Source organism: Tigriopus californicus, chromosome 5, assembly GCF_007210705.1.
Source record: "Tigriopus californicus strain San Diego chromosome 5, Tcal_SD_v2.1, whole genome shotgun sequence".
Taxonomy (NCBI): domain Eukaryota; kingdom Metazoa; phylum Arthropoda; class Copepoda; order Harpacticoida; family Harpacticidae; genus Tigriopus; species Tigriopus californicus.
The window spans coordinates 16,422,744-16,429,166 of NC_081444.1; positions in this window are offsets into that span (position 1 = coordinate 16,422,744).

A 6,423-nucleotide genomic window follows, 5' to 3' on the forward strand; every position below is an offset into this window, starting at 1 on the left:
ATTTCCATTGAGGGTGGGAGGCCAGTGAGGTTCGCTTTCCGGTTGACAGACAATATTTGACCGAGGTTTCGATTGAACTCCAGCTTCATGGCCACCATCAATTTTCATCACCCATGACGCATTCTACCAAAAGTTCTGCTTACCCGTTTATTTCTAACAATATCAGACAAAATTAAACAATTTACAGTTCACAGTTGATCAAATGCGCTGCATGTTCGGTTAGAGATTCATGTTGAGGTCCAATCCGTTGTCGTTTCTCACGTGAGCGAGAGAGTAAGAAAGAGAGACAGATGAAAAAAGAAGAAAGAGGGTCATTACACGGATTAACATGGTGACAATAGGGTTCAATCTATTAGTAAGCGGTATCAGTAGAGGCCACCATTGACGGCCAGGTCCTAAAGGCATCAATAATGGCTTCCTCCTGAAGTCAATAGAAATCAGGCAAATTCTTTTTTTAAAACAAGACGTCGGCTGAGTGAATCAAGATTATTGGGATTTCCTTCTTTTCAAGGCCCAATGGCCACTTTCCGCATGTCGATCTTTGAAAATGATCTTCTTGCGAGGATGGAGGAAAATCATTGGCCAAAAAAGTATTTCATCGGTCAACCGCCTTCAAATTGCACTAGTATCTCCTTGAGGAAGAGCTAAAGCCGTTTGAGTATTTCTTCCGTTTAGATCGGCTAAGATTGTGCTCAAAATCAATTTGATTGTTCAAGGTATTTGATTTGACTTGCAATAATCCTTTTAGACAAGGGTGGCCATAATATCGGGCATCGTCTCGCGGATATTTCCAACCGCATATGATTACGAGGAATGGGAACTTCGTGGTGCACTCTTTGCCAAAATCCCGACAACGAATGGTCCCGTCAGTCATTTCCAGTTCATAATCTGATTGTTCATACGCTCATTGGAAACGCCTCTGCCTGACGTCTCCCATTGAAGATAGATTGTTTAATTGAGTTACTAACGTCGTTGCCCCATTGATTTGATCAATACGGAGGAAAAGGTGAGTTACGCTGATGATCCCCTCTCATGGTCGAAAGACACGAACAAGGCAATTTTAGATTTGTGCTGAAGTCTGCTTCATTAATTAAATATCTGGTTCATTAAGGTATTGACTTGCTACACGAATTTCCTTGCTCTTGTCTTAAAGCTTAACCAACCGAATCTTAAAGTAAGAATATCATGTTTTGGAATATAATTTGGAAGTCTCCAGGCTGCAATGTTCCTGAAGTAATTCCGACCACACAAAGTCCACGAGGTCCCAGTGGCTTTTTGGTGTCCTTAAGTTTCGGCATGAACATCAAATCCCAAACGTCCCAACAAATGATTGGGCGCCAAAGCATACATACGTATATGAACGAACAGCAACTATCACGTGATTGTAATTTATCAAGTTTTTTATATAGGATACTTAGTTTTCGGTTAGCAGTCCTTGTTCGAATAGCAGAACCATCCTTTAAGCTTTGTGTCGATGTCGCTGACGTTGTTTTGAAAGTAGTATGTCTCTCTGGAACTGATCCATTCTCTTTTCACGGTCTAATGTTGCCAAATTAATGATCTTGTTTTTGCTCCCCATTGACTCGTGGGTCGGTGGGCGGCGGGTGGTTCGCTTTGGGCGCAGGCGATAACGAGTTAGCGAGAGACCAAGCCAAAGCCAACCAGAAAAGCGCGTGACTGGCTGCTTGGCTGGTTAGTTAGTTACTTAGATGGCTGGTTGGCTGGTTGGCTGGTTGGTCGGTTGGTTGGCTTCTAAGAGCCGTCTGTCCGCATGTCGCACACAATTTTGAACCTCATTCATTCCGCATTCGTCTTGTGCATAAATGGTTTTATTAAGAGATAAACATTAGCGGATCACGAGGCAATTAACTTGATGACTCATTTTCTCCTGAGAGCATTTCGGCACAATCAAAGAAAGAAGGAAAGGCCAAATAGGAAAGGGGACGGGGTGATGCCTCTTGTTAATCTGTTCGGGGCAAATTTTGCAATAGGACTCAGAACATCGTGCATCGCCCCTTAGGTTGAGATGGAATCCGCTACTACCTTGTCGAAGGCGAGTGTGAACAAATCAATGGACAGACAAGTGAGTGACAAAGAGTCGATCTCTAGGGGGCATTTCTCTCACTTCTTGCACTCGGCCGTCCGTTCAACCATTCTCCCATCTCAGTGACTCTACTAAAGACGTACGCATAGATCTAGCCTTAGACTCTGGACATTCTCAACCCATCCCTTTGCAGAGTGATAAGCCACACTCCCAAGCTTGGACTTGCTTGGCGCCGTTGTTCGCCGATTGTCACGAGTTCCACGTTTCTTGATGGTCCCAATTCTCTTTTCTCTTTTTCTGTTGGACAGACAAACAGACTGATACACTCTCACAACACTTTCCGGGAAGTGAATCACCCACTCAAGGAGTGGACCAAGTCGTGCTCGTGCCAATCGTTGTAGGGGCAGAGGTGCAACATTGCAATTATTCGTAATGGATAGAATACCCTGTGAATGGCGAGAATCTCGTCTGGTTCACCTCTAAGGGGTGGCAGACAAGAAAAGAGGGGCATATTACCAACCAAAATCCCCTCCCTTTCCCCCTGTACATGTGTATATGTACGTTTGCGTTTCCTCTAACCTCTTGTACGGGATATAAGTAAAAGATTTTGTCCCCTGAGCCCGATTCAATGGAAAACCAATTTCTCCACATTAGTGATGCTCAAAATGAGAAGCATACATAGTCAACCTAAGATACGAGGCAAGGGCTTCAGCATCCAATTTCTTTTTGCTGATTCTGCCAAAAGAGACGAGGAAAAGCTTTCCAAAAGAAATGACGAATCTTTTAACCTCGATGCAGTATCTTTTCCATATGTTGCCGACCAAGAACTTTTTTGTTTTACAAAAAACTATACTGATCAGATATTGAAATGTCCCAATTGCTCTCAAGTCAATTGGCTCTCATTCAAGCTCTCTTTGAAAAGCATAACATATTTTGAGCCACATTCTTTTTTGCGCCTCATCGGGTTCATTTGATTTCGCTTCATCACGGATAAAGGGGTCAAATTTCCAATGCCTTCGAGTTCCTTAGCTCATTACTGCCATTTCATCCAGCCCATTTAAGTGTAAGACGCCCTCTCTCCCCTTTCAGTGAAGCCAGTTGAAGACGTCAGAATCTTGTGTTTGACAGTAATGGGCATCATCACGCTTGATAATCATTGTGACCATAAAGTATGCAAAAGTATGGCTCAGAGTATCTCTAGCTACGTTCTCAATTGGGCTTTCATCAAAATCCAGTAAACAAACCCTGACATATTACGCTTAAAAAGATGCATTTCATGTCAAGTTTGCCCCGGTTATATCTTAAAGCAATTGCGAAGCACTGCATGATGCTTTTTCAGTGACCTAGCACTGCGAAAACATAATTAAATTTTCTGAATAAAGTGGACGAATGCTATTAATAGTTTTTTGCCATCGAAGAAGTAAATCATTTGCTAAGTCGTTTTTAGATAGATTTTACAACAATTTTATGAAATTTCATGCTAGTACTCTACTAAAAGGTCTAATGATATTTCTTTGCTAGACTACGAACAGTGACACATTTTAATGTTAGGTTATTTGATATGCTACTATGAGCTATACTATTGTTTCCTTAACAAAGAAATGCCCATCCAGAGGTCTTGTTATTTGAGCAAATACTTCAAAAAAAAAAACACCATTGTGAGAAAAATGCTTGAAAAGTGTCCGTGTAAATCTTCTACCATTACAAATCTGTGTAGTTCATAATGAAAACAAGTAATTATTGAAAGAAGCACATTAATTTTGATAATTTGTTAACCTGATACCCAGGTTAGTGCTTGTAATACGATCAACAATCAAGCTCTCGTTACCCACCTCAACTTGATTGAGTTGGCGGTAATTTCCCGAAATTAATTAAAGTGTAAGACCAAAGCCTTGGTGCTTAATTGATGTGTTTCTTCCAATTTCACCCATGTGCATATCTACCAAATCCAATTTAACACGGTCACTGATTGTCGGGCAAGATTCATTCACAGAGCTACGCTAGAGGGGCTCAAGATCATTGACATGATCTAGTTCTAAATCCAGTTCTTTCCCTTTAATAGACGTTGGTTGATCAATTTTCATGTTGGCTTGGGAATAATTGGACTCAATTGAATTAAAATTCGTGCACAATTTGTCCTCTATGTCACTCTGTGACTTGATAATCGTATGCAAGTTTTACGATCTATTCGAAAATTCATGGGAATGACTCGAAGGATTTGACCCCTGCCTTGGCTTGTCCAAAACCATTTAGTTTCCAGTTTTATTTCATTTACTATGGTTTTTGATGATGTACAGTCGACGCGTCAATCTTGAGCACGAGTAGACATGAGAGAACAAGTACTGTGGACTGCTACCACTTTTTACGTTGGGAGCAATATGTTGTCATTTTATTTCAGTAATGAGAGCCAAAATAAAGTCAGAAGTACTCAACTAAAAGTTTCAATGATGAGCTTTTCAAAAACTTACGCTAGATATACCAACTGACTAAAGATTAGCAATGTTCGTAGTACATTAACCAGTGAAAGGGGAGATAAATCACTCCCCAGTAGCTATAGGCACTTCGAATATTGCGAAGGTGTTTGAGAAGATCATGAAGTCCAAACTTGAAATGAAAAAATGAAGTCATTCCTCCTAGCCAGCACGAGTTNACTATGGTTTTTGATGATGTACAGTCGACGCGTCAATCTTGTGCACGAGTAGACATGAGAGAATAAGTACTGTGGACTGCTACCACTTTTTACGTTGGGAGCAATATGTTGTCATTTTATTTCAGTAATGAGAGCCAAAATAAAGTCAGAAGTACTCAACTAGAAGTTTCAATGATGAGCTTTTCAAAAACTTACGCTAGATATACCAACCGACTAAAGATTAGCAATGTTCGTAGTACATTAACCAGTGAAAGGGGAGATAAATCACTCCCCAGTAGCATAGGCACTTCGAATATTGCGAAGGTGTTTGAGAAGATCATGAAGTCCAAACTTGAAATGAAAAAATGAAGTCATTCCTCCTAGCCAGCACGAGTTCCAAGCACATTTTAGCACGGTTACCCAACTGATTGCACATTTAGAGCAGGTCACTTAGGGACTGGAAAGACACGAGTCAGTTGATGTTGACTATCTTGATTTTGCCAAGGCCTGTGATAAAGTAGATCATGGCCTTTTGTTGAAAAAACTTCATGACATTGGGATCCTCTCCTTTTTATAACATTCATTGACCCACTTCAAAGGCTTGGTATTACTGCCAGTCTCTCTTCATATACTGACGATACAAAGTTAGTTTCTGGTAGGAATGGCCAAGATTTAGGTGTAGTCCTCCAAAATAATGGAAAGTTCGATGAGCATATCCAGTTGAAGGTTGGTAAAGCTTTTCAAACATGTATCTATGTTTGTATTTGTCAATAAATGAATTTCACTTTTTGAGTACAGGGGAAAAAGCAATCTCATTTAGGCAAGGTTTTTCACAAATATTTTAACTTGGTTTTTGAAAGATGACTCCGATTGCTCTTGCTTCACTTCTTTTGGGGCTTTGTTCCATAACAAGGACGCTTTTGCCATGAAACTGGTTATAGTCTGGTTCATGGGTGGGGGCATTGATACATTCCTTTGTTCCGAGGATCTTAGGTTTATGCTCGCTCTTGGTGCAAGACGAAGCCTTTCCGTAATAAACGCTATTCGACATCCCAACATAAAACGCATGACTCGATTTTAAGCAATCTGAAGGCTATTCATGTGGTTGAATATTTCGTACCTTTAAATTCAGAGATAACGTCATGATGTTAACTCTGGACAAGGCGATTGTTGAGCCACATATCGAATATACTTTACCCATTTGGGCTCCAATAAATTCAGCAGGTTTGTAAAAGGTCGAACAAGTCCAAAGATGATTCACTAGGAACATCACAGGAATGAGAGAGATCTCGTATTGGGAGAGACTAAAAAAGTTGGGACTGTACAGTGTTCAGAGAAGGTACGAAAGGTATCGGATACCTTACGTCTTCAAAAGCGTCCATCAGCTTTGTCCCACTAGTGTTGGGGCGACTCCAGTCTTTCACTGTACTGAAGTCGAACAAAAAGACTCGTATTGAGACAAACTTGCCCCAGAACTAGCCCTACTTCCATCCTCAAACCGGATTCAATCCTGATTTTCCATCGTAGTGTAAAGCCGCCCTTAATGTGCGTTTTGAGAGCAACTTCAAGCCCTCGAGAATCCAGGCTAGATAAAACAATGAAGTCCAATTTGAAGTGTGGATTGCCTCATGGTAGCATTTTGGGACCTTTATTACTTTTACTACACGTAAACGACCTTTCGAATGCAACCAAATTTAAAATGACCATGTTCGCTGATGATACAACCCTGCAACACTTTGGCGATAATCAA